The sequence below is a fragment of the Girardinichthys multiradiatus genome, chromosome 19 (genome assembly GCF_021462225.1).
Source record: "Girardinichthys multiradiatus isolate DD_20200921_A chromosome 19, DD_fGirMul_XY1, whole genome shotgun sequence".
Classification (NCBI taxonomy): domain Eukaryota; kingdom Metazoa; phylum Chordata; class Actinopteri; order Cyprinodontiformes; family Goodeidae; genus Girardinichthys; species Girardinichthys multiradiatus.
The window spans coordinates 21,086,968-21,104,058 of record NC_061811.1 but is presented as its reverse complement, the minus strand read 5'-3'; positions in this window follow the sequence as shown (position 1 = coordinate 21,104,058).

Genomic DNA, 17,091 nt, shown 5'->3' with positions numbered 1-17,091 from the left:
TGATTCAAGTCAAACGGATTGAGATAGCGTGTTCCTGTAAAAGCGTCATGATCCAGTAATGCAATCACCACATTCTTGGGGAAGATGCCTAAGAAAAGATTCTCTTGGGTGCACAACCTTGAATTTTCAGGGATGGAATATGTTTTTACATTCACACGTGAAAGTGGATATAGAGCATTTGCTTTCATTAAAGCTGAAGTGTGCCCCAGTCGTACAGCTGGAGAGACAGTAACTTTTTTGATAAAAAGAGATGCTCCTAATATCCTGAGTTTGTAAGTGGAGTCTCTTGCTGCCATGAGACAAAAGGCATCGTTGGTTCTTGTAAGTTTAATTTTGAGGTCAACAGAATTTAAAAGAAGTCCCTCACAGAAAAATGTCTGCATGTAGGGGGCCTAGGAGATGTACCTCCCTGGAATTTTCCGTAAATCCTGCTCTGCTGTTAAGACCTTGGTTAGGGCCGTTAGTTATAACAATAGAGTTCAGAGCCCCGGCTGTGTCTTTATAAAAAAGACCAGAGCTAAACTGGCTTTTTAAAGAATCTTCAGAAAAGTTTAACAATGTCTCAATCATGGCTCTATACAGATGTGTATCGCTGGATTGTGAAATCAATTGATCTCCGAGAGTGACGTCACACTGACTGAAGATGGTGTTGAACGGGTAGTTGATGAGCCCTACAGGTGCATCATTCGGCAGGTTTGTTCCATCCTCGTTAGTAATTTTCACTCTGAGATGCAACAGCGTATCGTTGAGATCCAGATACTTTTCTCCGTCTCCCGGAATGAAAAACTCGATCGGGCCTCCATTGGTGATTACTGATAAAGGCTGGAACTCGGTGTAAATTTTATCTTCGATCGATAGCTGCGTCATCAGGGCAGAAAATAAGTCCAGCTCTGCCAGCGTGCACTCTGATGATTTGTTATGTAAAAGAGCCATTATTTAAATATATCAAAACTTGCGGAAGACTTCCGTCCTCTTCGTTTGTCAGCTGCGACTGATCTCCTTTTTTGTGCTAGCCGTTGTTTTTTAACCATCCTTAAACGATCACCAGGGGGTATTGTTCTGGGTCTTTTGGATAAAACCATAATTCCTTAACATTCTTGACCTTCGGTGTGTGTGGAACCAATCATTTTACTCACGGCTCTACCTATGACATCCAAAGCGATATTTGATGCAGCTGTTTTAAGATGGGGTTTTGCAATAGCAAATTCTTTTTTAACCAGAGGAGATAAAATAATGATCCAATTCCGCGTCCGTACATGACAGGAGCCCCATAAAAACCTGGCAGATTACCGCCTGATTGACTTACTTAGTAATTTACAAAGCGATTTGGATCACGTCTCAGACTTAGCTGTGCCATGTTCTCTCTTGCCTGCTTGATGCAGTGTTTAAGGACCAGGGTATTATGAATAATAACCAATCAGTCTTAGAGGTTATAAATATCTCTGGAATAGTTTATACAAAAACAAATTATCTCAGGCTATGTTGTGATATCACCGGTCTGAAGTGTAGTCTTATGATGGTCTTTCTGTAGACGAAATTTACAGGAACGTTTTGGTCCGATTTAATTTCTATATTGATATTTTCAATATGTCTTCTGGAAACTGGAAGGTAGTGGGCGGGGTTAAATGTCAGAGTAACCATATCACTGAAGTCGCCTTGTACTTTGACGGTCCGCAGTAAAGGTGCAAAAGTGTCGCCTACTATTTGCGGACTGACCACGTCGCTGTAACAGTATAGGTGATAGAAACCGGCCTTTATATCCGCCGGAAAAGGAGCCAGTTTTGGTTCAGATACATGAATCCATTCCCCTGGTTTCACGCCCATCATATAAGCTAGAGTGTTGAAGAAACGTATTTCATACGGACTGCTTGCTTGAAATGCAAATCACTTTTGAACTTTGCTGAATTTAATGGGGATACCCGAGTTAATTTTTTTGAAAAACAGTTCCATCTCTGTCTCGAGTTGAATAACTGTTATAGTAGCCACCTCTGATCCTTTGCATATTGATCTCCACATCACCAACCTTCCTCCATTCAAAGTAGGCATCATGATCCGGTAAATTATGCCATGTATGAGGGTATGAAATCTCTGCTAATGCAACCATCCATTGGCCTTCTAAATCAATATGTTGAGCTAAATTTACACGGAAACTCGAACTATTTTATTTTATTTTTAAACACTTCCATGCTAGCGTTAGAGGGAAGGGTAACGGTTCATGATGCTGTGTCAACTGTGAGGTTTAGTGCAAACGTTTTTATACGTTTTGAAGTTCATCAAACCTGATCCAACTGTTTTCTCAGGCCAGTTTTTCCAGCTTACAAAAACCTGTTTGACTCCCTTGACTGTACGTCGTTTTAATATGTTTTCCACTTGATACATCTTGTCAAATATTTTTACTTTTTGAAGCTTTTTGAACCCTCGATAGGTTCTCCATCCAAATCTTTGAGTTTGTATACAGGAGGAGATCGGGGTATCCGCTCATACACTGTAAACACTTCATCCGTAAAACTCTGTTCGTATTTTTTGTCACACACTCCACGGACCTTGGATATTCTGACAAGATCCTCTTGTTTAAACGTTGTCACTGAGTCCTTGCAATATCTGTTGGACTTGACATCATACAGATTCTGAAACACTTGAAAGGCACTTTCTGAGGTCACTTCAATAGGGCTCATTTTAATGCTGGAGTGGTAGCTGTGGTTGTAGCTTCTGGTTAGGTTTTGCAGGACATCAATGTACTGCCGGGTGTTGTTAGCTGTAAAATATCTCCACATCCTTGTTTTTAATGTGCGGTTAAATCTCTCGACCACTGAAGCTTTTGCTTCACTCGCTGTCGCGAAATGTTCAATACCGTGTTTCTCCATTAAAACCTTAAATTTCCTGTTAAAAAATTATTTACCGGCATCAGTCTGAAATTTTTTTGGGACCTGACTTTCTTTAAAAACTGATTCAAATGCTTTACCACCACGGCTGTTTTCCTCTTCAAAACTCGTACATACGCCCTTTTTAAAAAGATGTCAATGACGGTTGATAAATAATTATGACCATCATTTTCCTTGGCCACAGCTTGCATGTCACAGAGATCAGCCTGGAACTGCCTCAATGGTCTGGTGACAAAAAATCTGTTTCTCGGAAACTTTATTCTTGCAGGTTTATGTAGAGTATAGGTATCTTCTCCTGATAAAAAATCTTTAACTTTTTCAACCGCAACCTTCTTTCCCATTTCATTTTGCATAACCCTCCTCAGTCTATCTATACCCCCAAAACTTCCCGGATTTGAAAGGCTATAATATACTTTCTTCATCAACCGTCTTCCTGCCATCTCTGCCTTATGCTGACTCTGACAATTACTTGTTAAATAATGAGAAAACATTATTTAGGAGGGTAGATTTATCCCTTTTTTTATTTTTGTATTTAATAGTAAAAAGAAAAAAGAAGAAGAATCAGATAATGCAGATGAATTCAGACACTACAAGCTTTTAAACAACACTTTCGGAAAAGGTAAATATGTTCCCACTTTAATTGTATTTAATAGTAAAAAGAAGAAAAATCATATAATGCAAATTAATTAAAGTACTGGAGTACAAAAAATGACACAACAAGTCATCAAACATGTGAGATCAGTTTGTTAGTCCGTAGCACTCTGAAACAGAGTTAAGTTGTTTGAGGTGTTTCTCTTCGACCATGCGAACATAAACGTGCGCTATTGCACTGTGGATGCCTTGTACCGATTTCAGTTCATATAAAACCGTCTCTGCAATCGTTTTCACTTTAAGGTCATCCGGTTGTATGCGTCGAAGTATCAGAAGATTCTGAATAGCAGGAACGAGTTTGGGGGTTCCGAGTCGTCGCATGATGCATTGAAAGTTGACTTGGTAATAATCCTCCCCCAAGACCTCCAGGCATTGGTGCTGACGCTGGCTCGGGTGGTTCGTTATGCACCCATAGCAGGTTTCTCTGAGATAGTTCAAAGAGGTTATGTTGAATAAATGAAGTATCGCTGTTTTCACCGTATTGATGAGGGCGGTTGAGAACCAACCGTCAATTTCATCCCCCTGGTTACTCTCATCCTCCGCTGAAGGCTGAGGGTCCTCCATCGGTTCCAGGGTTTGTGTAGGGGCTTCGGTAGAGGGTGAGTAGATGGTAGCTACCTCATCCTCCACGACCACCTTCTTGTCTTCAGGTAGGACATTTGCGTCTACAGACTCAGCCATGAATAGCGGCGATGGTGAGTAGAGGTCTGGAGAAAGCGGTTGATACATTTCCATGTTGCATCCTGTAGGTGATGCAGGACTGAAGTGGGTCTCTGAGAATGAGGACGTTGAGGTGGATGGTGAGAAGAGGTCCGGGGAAGGCGGATGATATGGTCCAATGTTGAAGCTTTCATCATGGTCAGGAGAGAATGGGATCTCTGCTCGGTGGTTGTAGAGATCCCTGTATGGTGTTGGCTCACTCATTCTCAGGATTTGGTTCTCGCTGTCTGTGAGCTTGCTGTTATCCCCCCGTATATATATCATAGGAAGGGGGCGGGTCCTCAGAAGAGGGTTTGTTTTAGACATAAAACAGGAAACGTCAGCGTTTTTTTCCAATAACATGACATTGATCCAACTGCATGAGTTGTGGAAAAGGTCGAAAAGACATTGTCCAATTTCACTCATCTTCTCTGCCCAAGCTTCAAACGGCAGAGCCAACATTGTCTTGAATATGTCGCAGTTGTGACTGAAAGCCTCCAACACAAACAGATCTGAGGGGTTCGTCCGGTTGTTCTTGCATCTGCTTGCCCGAAAAGACCAGTGACCATTTTCTGTGGTTTTTGACTCCCACACTGCGCTAAGGAGAGGTTCTCTCTCAGCTATTTCAACATCAGATGGTAAATGAAACATTCTTGCCCGTTTTGCAGGTCGAGGAGACAGTTCATTTTCTTCTTCTTCCTCTCTCTCCTGCATTGAGACTGTTTCAGGGCTATCATTAAGGTGCGGGATTGCAAGCCTTAACACAGCCTAGTCGCTGTGGGTGAGAGTACACAGAGCCAATGATCCATTAAATACCTTGTCTTGATCCAATTGATACAGGCAAAACCCTCCTATTTCATACATGAAAATATAACCCCAGCTACCAATCAGACCATATGGCTCCAAAGACCATTCTTCCAGAAAAGTGTCGAACGGGGGTCTTTGTACCTTGCAGATGTAGTATGTTGATTTCTTAGGAGCATTCAATTCACGGGATGAATGCTGATAGACGGTCACTGGGGTTTTGCACAGAACTGACCGACCCGAGGTCTGATTTTCAACCGTGGTTGTTGAAGTTGATGTTGGATCCTCATCATTGGTAGAGTATGTTATGACGAGAATCCGATAGGTATCTCAGATGAGGAAGTAGATGATATGGATGATGCAGTTGCTTGTTCATCATCTTGGCACGCGTTGCGTTTGTCCTCCGCTTGACGATTAACTCTCTTAACTCTTGCCATTGCTGAACGGGTGTTCTTTTCCAACGAATGCTGCATGTAAAGTGCAGAGTTTTATGCCTGTATTTAAAGTAAACACTAAAGCACGCCCCATTGTTTTCATTGGGTTATTCAAGGTTTAACGAGGCTTACAAACACACCCCTCTATTTTTAATTGGTGCTGATGCCATACAGTTTCTGATAATACCATATTTGTCTTGTTCTATTTATAACATACACACCCCTGTGTTTTAATTGGTTCATTTAAGGCCTTCCCCATAACACCCTTAAACAGACCCTTGGGTTGTAATTGGTTCATTTAAGGCCTTCCCCGTAACACCCTTAAACACACCCTTTTATTATATTTGGTTCATTTAAGGTATTGCCCCTAATGACAACAACCAATCAGCATGCACGGTTACGCCCCTCGGACACACCCCTGTTGACCCCATGGCCTCCCTACCCCCATGGCACTATGACCCCCCTTAAGGTCAAAGGTCACCTGTCAAAAAGTTTGATTAAAGGGTGTGTTTTAGTCTCTCTTGTTAATCAGGCCAAGCAGCTCGAACCTGACCCAGGCACGGGTCCCCCCCAATCGGGTTTTTGTTCCTACGTCTGTCAGGTTTCAGCTAATCCGTTGGTTTCACATGGCCAGGTTTTCTGGCCACCCAGGGGTTAGCCGGACCATTTCTCTTATTTATAGAAGATTCTGGTGGCCATCTCTTCATAAAGATGTCAGGGAGTACGTACAACCATGCTCAGTCTGTGCTAGGCAGAAACCAGGCAACCAGCCACCTTCTGGTCTACTCCAACCACTCAGCATTCCCAAGCGCCCCTGGTCACATATCGCCCTTGACTTTGTAACTGGTTTTCCCATCTCTAAAGGGATGATGACCATCCTTACTATTGTAGACCACTTTTCTAAGACCTGTCCCCTTTTTCCCTTCAAGAAGCTCTCATCAGCGTTTCAGACAGTTCAGCTGCTAGTACAGCATGTTTTTCACCTTCATGGCATTCCTCAGGACATATTGTCAAATCGAGGGCCTCAGTTTGTATCTTATGTATGGAAACAGTTTTGCTTGGCTCTTGGGGCCAAGACCTCCCTGACCTCTGGTTACCACTCCCAATCTAATGGACAGACTGAACGCATGAACCAGCAAATGGAGTCCATTCTCAGGTGCTTGACTGCTATAAATCCTCTGGACTGGAGCAATTACCTTCCTTGGGTAGAATATGCCATAAATTCACGTTTCATCAACTATGGGACTCTCACCATTTGAGGCCTCTATTGGCTACCAACCACCTTTATTTTCTGCAGACGAGAAGGACATAGCAGTTACCTCTATTCGCCACCACATTCGCCGTTGTAAACGGGTCTGGTGTACTGCTTCCCAAGCTCTCCTCCGCACCGCTGACCAGAACAAGAAGTATGCCGACCGCAGAAGGCTCCCGTGTACCATCCTGGCCAGAAGGTTTGGTTGTCCTCTCGGGACATACCCCTAAAGGCTATGTCTAAGAAACTGTCTCCCCATTTCATTGGCCCCTATGTCATTGAGTCCGTCATCAGTCCTTCTGCCCTTCGTCTCTGTTTGCCTTCTAGTCTACGTGTTCACCCCATATTTCATGTTTCTCAGGTAAAGCCCTTCATTTCCAGTGCTTCTTTCCGACTTCTAGAGAAAGGTCTCCAGCTTTGTCGACAAAAATCTAAGTTTCCTGTTTACTTCGCCTGACAAAAACCGGCTGGCAGCTTCCTGACTCAACCATTCCTCTGACCCTGTCCACCCTCCACCAACTGCAGTACAACCACCATAACCACAGGGCCAAACCCTTGTGTCAAGGACCTACCTGCTCCGGTCTCACTTGTGCGCAGCTTTGTTGTCCCCCCCCCCCTCCTGGCGGATCATATCTCATTCCTAGTAAGATGGATTTATTATTTAGAAAAGTGCTCTTAAAGATTCATTCTCTTAGTTACCTGCTCAACTTCCCTTACAGTTGACGCCTCGGTTCTGGTTTCCCCGCTCCTCCTCGTTTCCTGTAAATAAATCTTTGCCATACCTTCTCTGTCTCCTGAATGCTTACTGCATGTGGGTCAAATCTGTTCCTAAAACTATGACACTATTTTACATTTACATCTATTTTTTTATATATATATGTTGTGTTGCACTGTAACGCAATGCCTGATATCCTAGTGTTTAAAACTGTTGATATAATGACTGACAATGTAGGATACAATGTTTGAGTAAAGGGCCAGTATTCCTGTCACCCATTAACTAACTGTGTGAATTAATGCTTATAATGGCAAATTTATTAACCTCAATTTATGAGTAAAAACAGTTAATATTTTTTAACATTAACATTTAGTTTATGAGAACAGGGTTGCCCGATGGTGCCACTCTTCTTCAGCCTCCTCTAATCACGCAAGTAGGATAGTGTATTTGTAAGGGCATATTTCATCATATTATAGAGCCAGAAGCTAAACATATTTATATTTAATTACAAAAAATCTTAGTTACAGCTCCAGTGGATTAAAAATAGAAGAAATTTGTAGAAGAAACGCTTTGGCCTGACACAAATTAAATCACGACCAAACACAAAAAAACAACAACACAGTGCAACACATTCAGTTCTGTGGTATCTCCCTTTTCCACTAAAACTTTACTTTGTATCAAAAGCAAAGCTACAGTATAACATCTTCCTTAGCATAGCTATTGTCTGCTAGCAACTCTTATGATGAAAATCATACAGGTTCAGCTGTGATTTAAGGTCCCTATAGTAGGCAGAATTACCAAACATTATGATTACAAACTCCATCCACATAAGAGACTGATTGCTTGTCAAATTAGAGTGGCAAGTCCCACTAGGATTTTACAATGAGGCCCAGCAATCACTGAGCTGATACAGTCCCTTTGCCTGCTGTTGAACCATTTGTTTGCTACTATGTACTCCGGTATGGTCTGCTACCACAAGTCCCATTAGGAACTGCAGCTGATAGGAAGGGGCGTCACAGCTCTGATGTCACAGTGGACTATATAAAGAATATGAGGCCTCTCCCCCTTGCTTTTCCCCGCTGGAAACCGAGACCAGTTACCACCCAACAGAGGCACGCATCCTTCTGGAAAAGAAACTCACACGTGGGTTTTCATTAATTCTCCCCACTGACCAGAAACTCATGAGACTCAACAAATTAATCTTACAAGGATAGGAAGACTGTTAAGTTTTACTTTACCGATTGAAGACGTGAATTTAACATGACCAAAAACCCACGGAGGTTTTAAGGAGATGAAATTTTCATCCTTGTTTTGTTCCAGTCGACTGCTGACGGTCCGTCATATTTTTCCCCATTGCCAAAGGAGGCCAAAGAACGAAGACCGACCGTTTTCCTTTGAGTTTGTTACGGACGCGTAACTGCTCCCACCCCCTCTCCCCCTGCTCCAAAGAAGACGACAACAAGTAATCCCGTTTTGTTTAATTTCTATTAGAAATAGCTTGGGCAGGATAGAGTAGGATTTTAGGGCGATTTAGAATTGCCACTTATAGTCCAATGTGTTCTAAGTTGTACAGGTCCTTCTCAAAATATTAGCATATTGTGATAAAGTTCATTATTTTCCATAATGTCATGATGAAAATTTAACATTCATATATTTTAGATTCATTGCACACTAACTGAAATATTTCAGGTCTTTTATTGTCTTAATACGGATGATTTTGGCATACAGCTCATGAAAACCCAAAATTCCTATCTCACAAAATTAGCATATTTCATCCGACCAATAAAAGAAAAGTGTTTTTAATACAAAAAACGTCAACCTTCAAATAATCATGTACAGTTATGCACTCAATACTTGGTCGGGAATCCTTTTGCAGAAATGACTGCTTCAATGCAGCGTGGCATGGAGGCAATCAGCCTGTGGCACTGCTGAGGTCTTATGGAGGCCCAGGGTGCTTCGATAGCGGCCTTTAGCTCATCCAGAGTGTTGGGTCTTGAGTCTCTCAACGTTCTCTTCACAATATCCCACAGCTACTCTATGGGGTTCGGGTCAGGAGAGTTGGCAGGCCAATTGAGTACAGTGATACCATGGTCAGTAAACCATTTACCAGTGGTTTTGGCACTGTGAGCAGGTGCCAGGTCGTGCTGAAAAATGAAATCTTCATCTCCATAAAGCTTTTCAGCAGATGGAAGCATGAAGTGCTCCAAAATCTCCTGATAGCTAGCTGCATTGACCCTGCCCTTGATAAAACACAGTGGACCAACACCAGCAGCTGACACGGCACCCCAGACCATCACTGACTGTGGGTACTTGACACTGGACTTCTGGCATTTTGGCATTTCCTTCTCCCCAGTCTTCCTCCAGACTCTGGCACCTTGATTTCCGAATGACATGCAGAATTTGCTTTCATCCGAAAAAAGTACTTTGGACCACTGAGCAACAGTCCAGTGCAGCTTCTCTGTGGCCCAGGTCTGGGGAATGCGGCACCTGTAGCCCATTTCCTGCACACGCCTGTGCACGGTGGCTCTGGATGTTTCTACTCCACACTCAGTCCACTGCTTCCGCAGGTCCCCCAAGGTCTGGAATCGGCCCTTCTCCAAAATCTTCCTCAGGGTCCGGTCACCTCTTCTCGTTGTGCAGCGTTTTCTGTCACACTTTTTCCTTCCCACAGACTTCCCACTGAGGTGCCTTGATACAGCACTCTGGGAACAGCCTATTCGTTCAGAAATTTCTTTCTGTGTCTTACCCTCTTGCTTGAGGGTGTCAATAGTGGCCTTCTGGACAGCAGTCAGGTCGGCAGTCTTACCCATGATTGGGGTTTTGAGTGATGAACCAGGATGGGAGTTTTAAAGGCCTCAGGAATCTTTTGCAGGTGTTTAGAGTTAACTCGTTGATTCAGATGATTAGGTTCATAGCTCGTTTAGAGACCCTTTTAATGATATGCTAATTTTGTGAGATAGGAATTTTGGGTTTTCATGAGCTGTATGCCAAAATCATCCGTATTAAGACAATAAAAGACCTGAAATATTTCAGTTAGTGTGCAATAAATCTAAAATATATGAATGTAAAATTTTCATCATGACATTATAGAAAATAATGAACTTTATCACAATATGCTAATATTTTGAGAAGGACCTGTATGTGCATGCGATGTCTTATTGAAACTTTGATTGCTGTTGGACACTGAAGCCACTGCGCTTTGAAGCTGTGCATGTCTAACTGTGTTTTTGAACACCTGAGTACAGACTCAGGTGAACTTAAAGTTGGACTGCTAGAACCTCGTGATGAAAACTCTATTCCTTTGTCTTCACTCTTCGTGTTTTTCTGCTGGTTGCCGCCTAAAGGTTTTATGACCCTTTGTGTTTCACTGAGCTCCAACTGGGGGTTATATGACTGTAGTCTAGTGGAAGCCAATCCCAAAGCTTTGCTCAGTACCATATTTTCTATTGTTTTGCCATAACTGCTGATTTGACTTCATACACACTTTATCTTGTTTAGTTAGTCATTTTACCCCTTTTGTGTAGAATTTTTGCATGCTTGATTAGGTGAAGATTATTGAATCAGAATAGTGAGGTGTACCAGGGCTGTTGATTTAATAAATATTCACGTTGATAAAGAGAAAGTGCTTGTGTTTATTTTGAGCAAGAGTGATTTGTCTGTCTAAATAACGTCAAAGTTCCCGGCTGATTAATCAGTGACATCCAGTAATAGTTATCAATTATTTCTGAGAATTTACTAATTGTAATTATCAAGGGCTTTGAGCCATAGTTACAACACCAGAGGACATCTCTGATTTCGATTCGTAAGTAATGATTTTTGGTTAAGAAATTAATCTTTTTTAAATTATTATTCTTGATAAATAATAATTAATCAATAATCATAAGGGTTGCACGGTGGCGCAGTTGGTAGCACTGTTGCCTTGCAGCAAGAAGGTCCTGGGTTCGATTCCCAGCCTGGGGTCTTTCTGCATGGAGTTTGCATGTTCTCCCCGTGCATGCGTGGGTTCTCACCGGGTACTCCGGCTTCCTCCCACAGTCCAAAAACATGCCTGTTAGGTTAATTGGTCTCTCTAAATTGCCCTTAGGTGTATGAATGAGTGTGTGTATGGTTGTATGTGTGTTGCCCTGCGATGGACTGGCAACCTGTCCAGGGTGTACCCTGCCTCTTGCCCATAGACTGCTGGAGATAGGCACCAGCTCCCCTGTGACCCACTATGGAATAAGTGGTAGAAAATGACTGGCAGACTGACAATAATCATAATTCTTACACTGCCCACCTATCAAGCAAAATGAATGTGATAAAAAAAAGTGTGAAATTCCAACTCTTAGCTGGCATTTTGTTTTAGCTGGTCTACTTTTTAAGAAAAAAACCCCCAAAAAACAAAGATATAAATACATTTTATTTTTGATTAACAGGTCCATTGAAACAATAAGAAAAAAAAATATTAAGCTCTCAGAAAGGCTCTATGGAGTCCTGACGTTTGCTTCACCTTGACACAAACAAAGAAAAAAAAACTGTTTTTTCTTGTGGGGAAAAAATCCTTCTCTAATGGAAAAATGATGAATGGCTGTTCCGTGAAAAGGTTCAATATTTTTTGTCCCTCGTTTCAAACATACACTATATACATTCATTACACAGAGTGGAATATTTTTAAGCCTTTATTTCTCGTAATTTTGACGATTATGGATTACAGATGATAAAAGCCCAGAATTCAGTGTTTCAGAAAGTTAAAATATTACATAAGATCAATACAAATTTATTTTTTAAACAGAAATGTCAGGCTACTTAAAAGTATGTTCATTTCTATGCATTCGGTGCTTTGTTGGGCCTCCTATGTCATGAATTTCTGCATCAACACAGCATGGCATGGAGGTGATCAGTAATTAGGTCTGTCTAAATGCAGCAGAAATTAAAGTTTTTAAATTACTATTTTTTCCTGGCGTAGTGATTCGTCACTGTGGAAGATTACAGAAAGAGTTGGTTTGCCACAGAGTACTTTTAAATACCTGAATAGAGTGCCAGTTTGCTAGGTCTATAAGCTACTGATCAAAAGCAAACATCTTCCTCACTGGACATGCAGCATGTAAACGTTTGACTAGTAAATGTGTATCAAAGTTGGAGATTTTGCTGTCACTATTAGCATGTGCTACGCACTGATGTCCGAGGTCCATGTAACGAATTAGAGCCATCACTCCTTTGCAATTTTAGGATGTGTTCTCCTTAATTTTTACCTTTTTCTTTTTTTTCTTTTATATATTTCTCAACATTTGAGACATTTCTTCTCTGATAACTTTTTTCTGAGACGCTTTAGTCAGAAGTCTGAAGCTTTGATTTGAAGTTTTTCTGAGACCTGAGGATGTCCTAAAATGTACAGTGTACTAGTTAGTGGCAGTTCTCACATAAATAGTGACCTACTGCTTTTTCTGCCACCCCCCAACATATTGAAATGCAAGAAATTATCTGAGATTTTGGAGCAGGAAAAAATGTAGTGTTGTCCTGCAATAAAGCACGTAGCCTAGTCTCCCAATTCTCAGCAGCACGTAGAGGACGTCTACTCAATACACTATTGTGCAAACGTTAGTAAACATGCATAAAAGCAATAGAAAACTGAAAACTGAGATAAGTTGCATTTTATCTGGTGCTTCTGCATCTGGCCACTCTGGGCAACTGCTAATACCGCACATGTCAAACAACAGCAGCGTTGGTGCCTTCTCAAGACTTTTCAATATGATGGGCTGTGATGGACTGTGTAACATAACCATTCCTTTAAAACTTATGCAATCTGAAGTGGAAAAGATTCATACTGTAGACTAAATGGATTTTAAAAATTGCTCTGCACCAGTTTAAGCTGTTTAAAAAGATAAAATGAGCAAAGGTCCAAACTGCATGTTCAGTATTTTGCCTAGTACAAAAGAGATGTTCAAATGCAGAGCAGAAATACATACATTCATTCATTCATTTAGCTTCTATACTGCTTATTCCATAGTGGGTCACAGGGGAGCTGGTATCCCCTATCTCGAGCAGTCTACGGGTGAGAGGCAGGGTGTACCCTGGACAGGTCACCAATCCATCGCCAGTCCATTTCTTTTTTTTAAAGAAGAACCTATTTGTCCCATTTAATTGGCATCTGTATCCAGTTGATTTTTCATACAAAGCAGATGACCTACAGTTTGAACTGTCCATCATTAATTTTCAAGAATGAGCCAACTGTAGATGATACCTTGTGACAGATTTAATAAACAGTTTGACACTCAGGATAAACAAAATAGAGTCAAACTGTGCAGAAACAATTTCTGATATTTAAAAAAAAGTCTTCTATTGTAGTTTTCTAAGTCTCAAAAAGATATCCTTGATTCTCAAAACCTGACTTGTCATCTTAAAACTTTAATTTGTATTTTCAAACCCAGCATTTGCCAACTGAAAGCCTGTTAATACGAGCTCATGCATTGCTTGATATCCAGCGGTCGTGTTCATCCTGGACCTTCATCATGCAACGCCTGCCCCTTATAGAGATTATATTTACTCTGTGCTGCCGTAAGCACCTTCACTAACAGATTATATGAATTAGGGCCTTATTATGGGCTCTGTCAAGGTACTGCATGTACAGGTGATTTGTAATAAGGACAGCGTTGAGGTGAGTCAGCAGCGACTGGCCTGATTACAGCAGCTGGACCTCAATGAGAAAACCCCCTCTGCTCATCTGCAGGGTAAAGGGAAGGACACTTAGTAAGTACCAGTGCTTTGTGGGGCAACACAGAAAGGCAGCATTTAACTAACACTGATTGAGTCAAACATTTCAGCTGTAAACATACAAAACAATAAATTTTTCAAGAAAAGAAAAACACGGTTGAGCCAGTTTGGTCCATTGGAATTTATCAATATTTTATATCATTTTGTAGCAAAACGTTTTCACACAAACAATTTTTTTTATAAATTTTTCTACTTGAAGTTTAGGTGAGAATCATGTGTATGTCGAGTCAAGTACACATTTAATTTATAGTGTTAGTTAGCAGAGTGGAGAGGGATGATACATGATGTTACAGTCTCAACAGTTGTTTCACACTGGTCACTAAAATACCTGTGCAACATCTTCACATTCATACAATGAAATCTTAGCATCACACAGATTTGATTTTGTTTTATCCTGTCTGGAAATGTAAGTTTTTAAAATGATCTCATTTCTAAGCAAATAGTAAATTGAAAAAAAAAATGTTTTCTTCTGCCATCAAGGCAAATGTAAAGTTGTTGCTTTGATGTAACATTAAGTTCGATTAACAATAAAAACAAACAACAGTCACTTATATTTTTTAACTTTAGAAAAAGAATATGATAATTTTGTTGTAGAATAAGTCATCTGGAATGAATTACTTGGAAAATAGGCATGAACTTCTATGAGTTCATTTAGTTTTAATATACAGTAGGTGCTTGTATTAATTTGTGCTATAACTTTAAAAATCACTGAATTGCATTGTTTTTATATTGGTAGGTTTGTGATGACAAAGCACTAGAACTAATATAAAACTTAGCTTGGTTGATAAAGACCTTTTTGATGTCTATCCATTTTTTAAAAACTCAAACTGGGGTTCTTCCTAACCTCAGAAAAATTCATTTCAAACATGAAAGTTATTTGTATTTTTGAAGTAGAATGAAGAGAAGACATCTGAGATACAAAATTAATTTGATTTTATTATGCTTTAAAACTTAACAAATGTGGAAAGTATAGAACTTCCTGGAGATTAGGTTGGATTTTGTTTATTCAATAAATAAAGTAGTGAAGCAGGAATAGCCATTACCTTGGTAGATGAATTATACAACAATATAAACACTTGAAAATGGTCAGTGTTGATGTTTCAAAATTTTTAAATAAGATTTTAAATACGATTGTGTCCCTATTTGACAATAAAACAGGTCTAAAATCACTTTTGAGGTGTTTTGATATTTTGACAACCTAGTGTCCCAGCTGTACATGAATGCAGTATGCAGCAGCTGTTGGGAAGATCCCCTCTCATCAAAGGTGATTCCTCCAACTTGAATTTTGTATCATGCATTGAGTTTTGGCTGATGGGATGCTACAGGTAGCAATTTGGACGTCAGCTGATTTCTATCCAGTATCTGTGATGTTTACATTCTGCTTGACCTGGTTTTAGGCGAGTAATTCAGTTAAGTGCAGAATTAGCTATGTACCTCATTAATGTTGACAGGTGCATACGCTTACATAAAATGTTGTTTTGGTCAAGCTTTTCTTTCTCCACTGTAAATGCATTAAACCCCTTACAATAGCAGAGCTCAGTGATAGCCGGGAGTCCTCTCTGTTTAGCTGTGGTGCCACCTTTAGAATTTACGCAACAGAATGTTGTGTTGTGGACTTCTTGTTAAATACATCAGCATTCTGCATGTGTTCAGATATAAATCAGTGTTGTATTCATTCGGTTCATGTGCGTACCGTACCGACAAGACTGTATCAGATATTTTTGGTATGAATATGTGTACAGTTACATCCCTATTTGCTAGATGCGGTTAGCTGTGCTGTGAACACACTGCAGTTTAGGTCACAGCTTAACTTATCGACTAAACCATGGCCATTTACAGGGTTTACCCCAGTCTTGAAAAGAACGGTTAAAATTGACATTTGTTTAAGTACCTTTTGTGAATTTTGTGTATAAAAATATAGAAACTTCCTAAACACAGGATTTCAAAGCATTTTAATTTGTTTTTTAAGTATGGAACAAATTTATTTAGTTCTTTTTAGGTCTGGAAAAGTATGGAGCATGCCTCAGCTTTCAGAAAAAGATGATTACTTTGTGGGTTCTTATCAGAACCCAAAAAGACTAGTATTCAAGTCATGCATGTAAATTTACAGGAAGGATCTTAACTCAGTTGTCGAATATGGAGTCAGCAGAAAATTGTAATTTTCATTTTTAGGAACCATGTGAAACAGTTTTTAACATGAAGTAAGTATTAAAGATGGACATGGTGTGTGTTTGGGCAGGCACCCTTCATTGCAAACATTATTGTAGGCCTCTTCCCTAACTTTAAATATAAGGGTCAAGTTTTTCTCCTGGTTTTAAACTTAACAATACAAACTTATATAGGCTTATACCCCAAGCATCAAAGCTGAGATTATACAGGGGTTGGACAATGAAACTGAAACACCTGTCATTTTAGTGTGGGAGGTTTCATGGCTAAATTGGACCAGCCTGGTAGCCAGTCTTCATTGATTGCACATTGCACCAGTAAGAGCAGAGTGTGAAGGTTCAATTAGTAGGGTAAGAGCACAGTTTTGCTCAAAATATTGAAATGCACACAACATTATGGGTGACATACCAGAGTTCAAAAGAGGACAAATTGTCGGTGCACATCTTGCTGGCGCATCTGTGACCAAGACAGCAGGTCTTTGTGATGTATCAAGAGCCACGGTATCCAGGGTAATGTCAGCATACCACCAAGAAGGACGAACCACATCCAACAGGATTAACTGTGGACGCAAGAGGAAGCTGTCTGAAAGGGATGTTCAGTTGCTAACCCGGATTGTATCCAAAAAACATAAAACCACGGCTGCCCAAATCACGGCAGAATTAAATGTGCACCTCAACTTTCCTGTTTCCACCAGAACTGTCCGTCGGGAGCTCCACAGGGTCAATATACAAGGCAGGC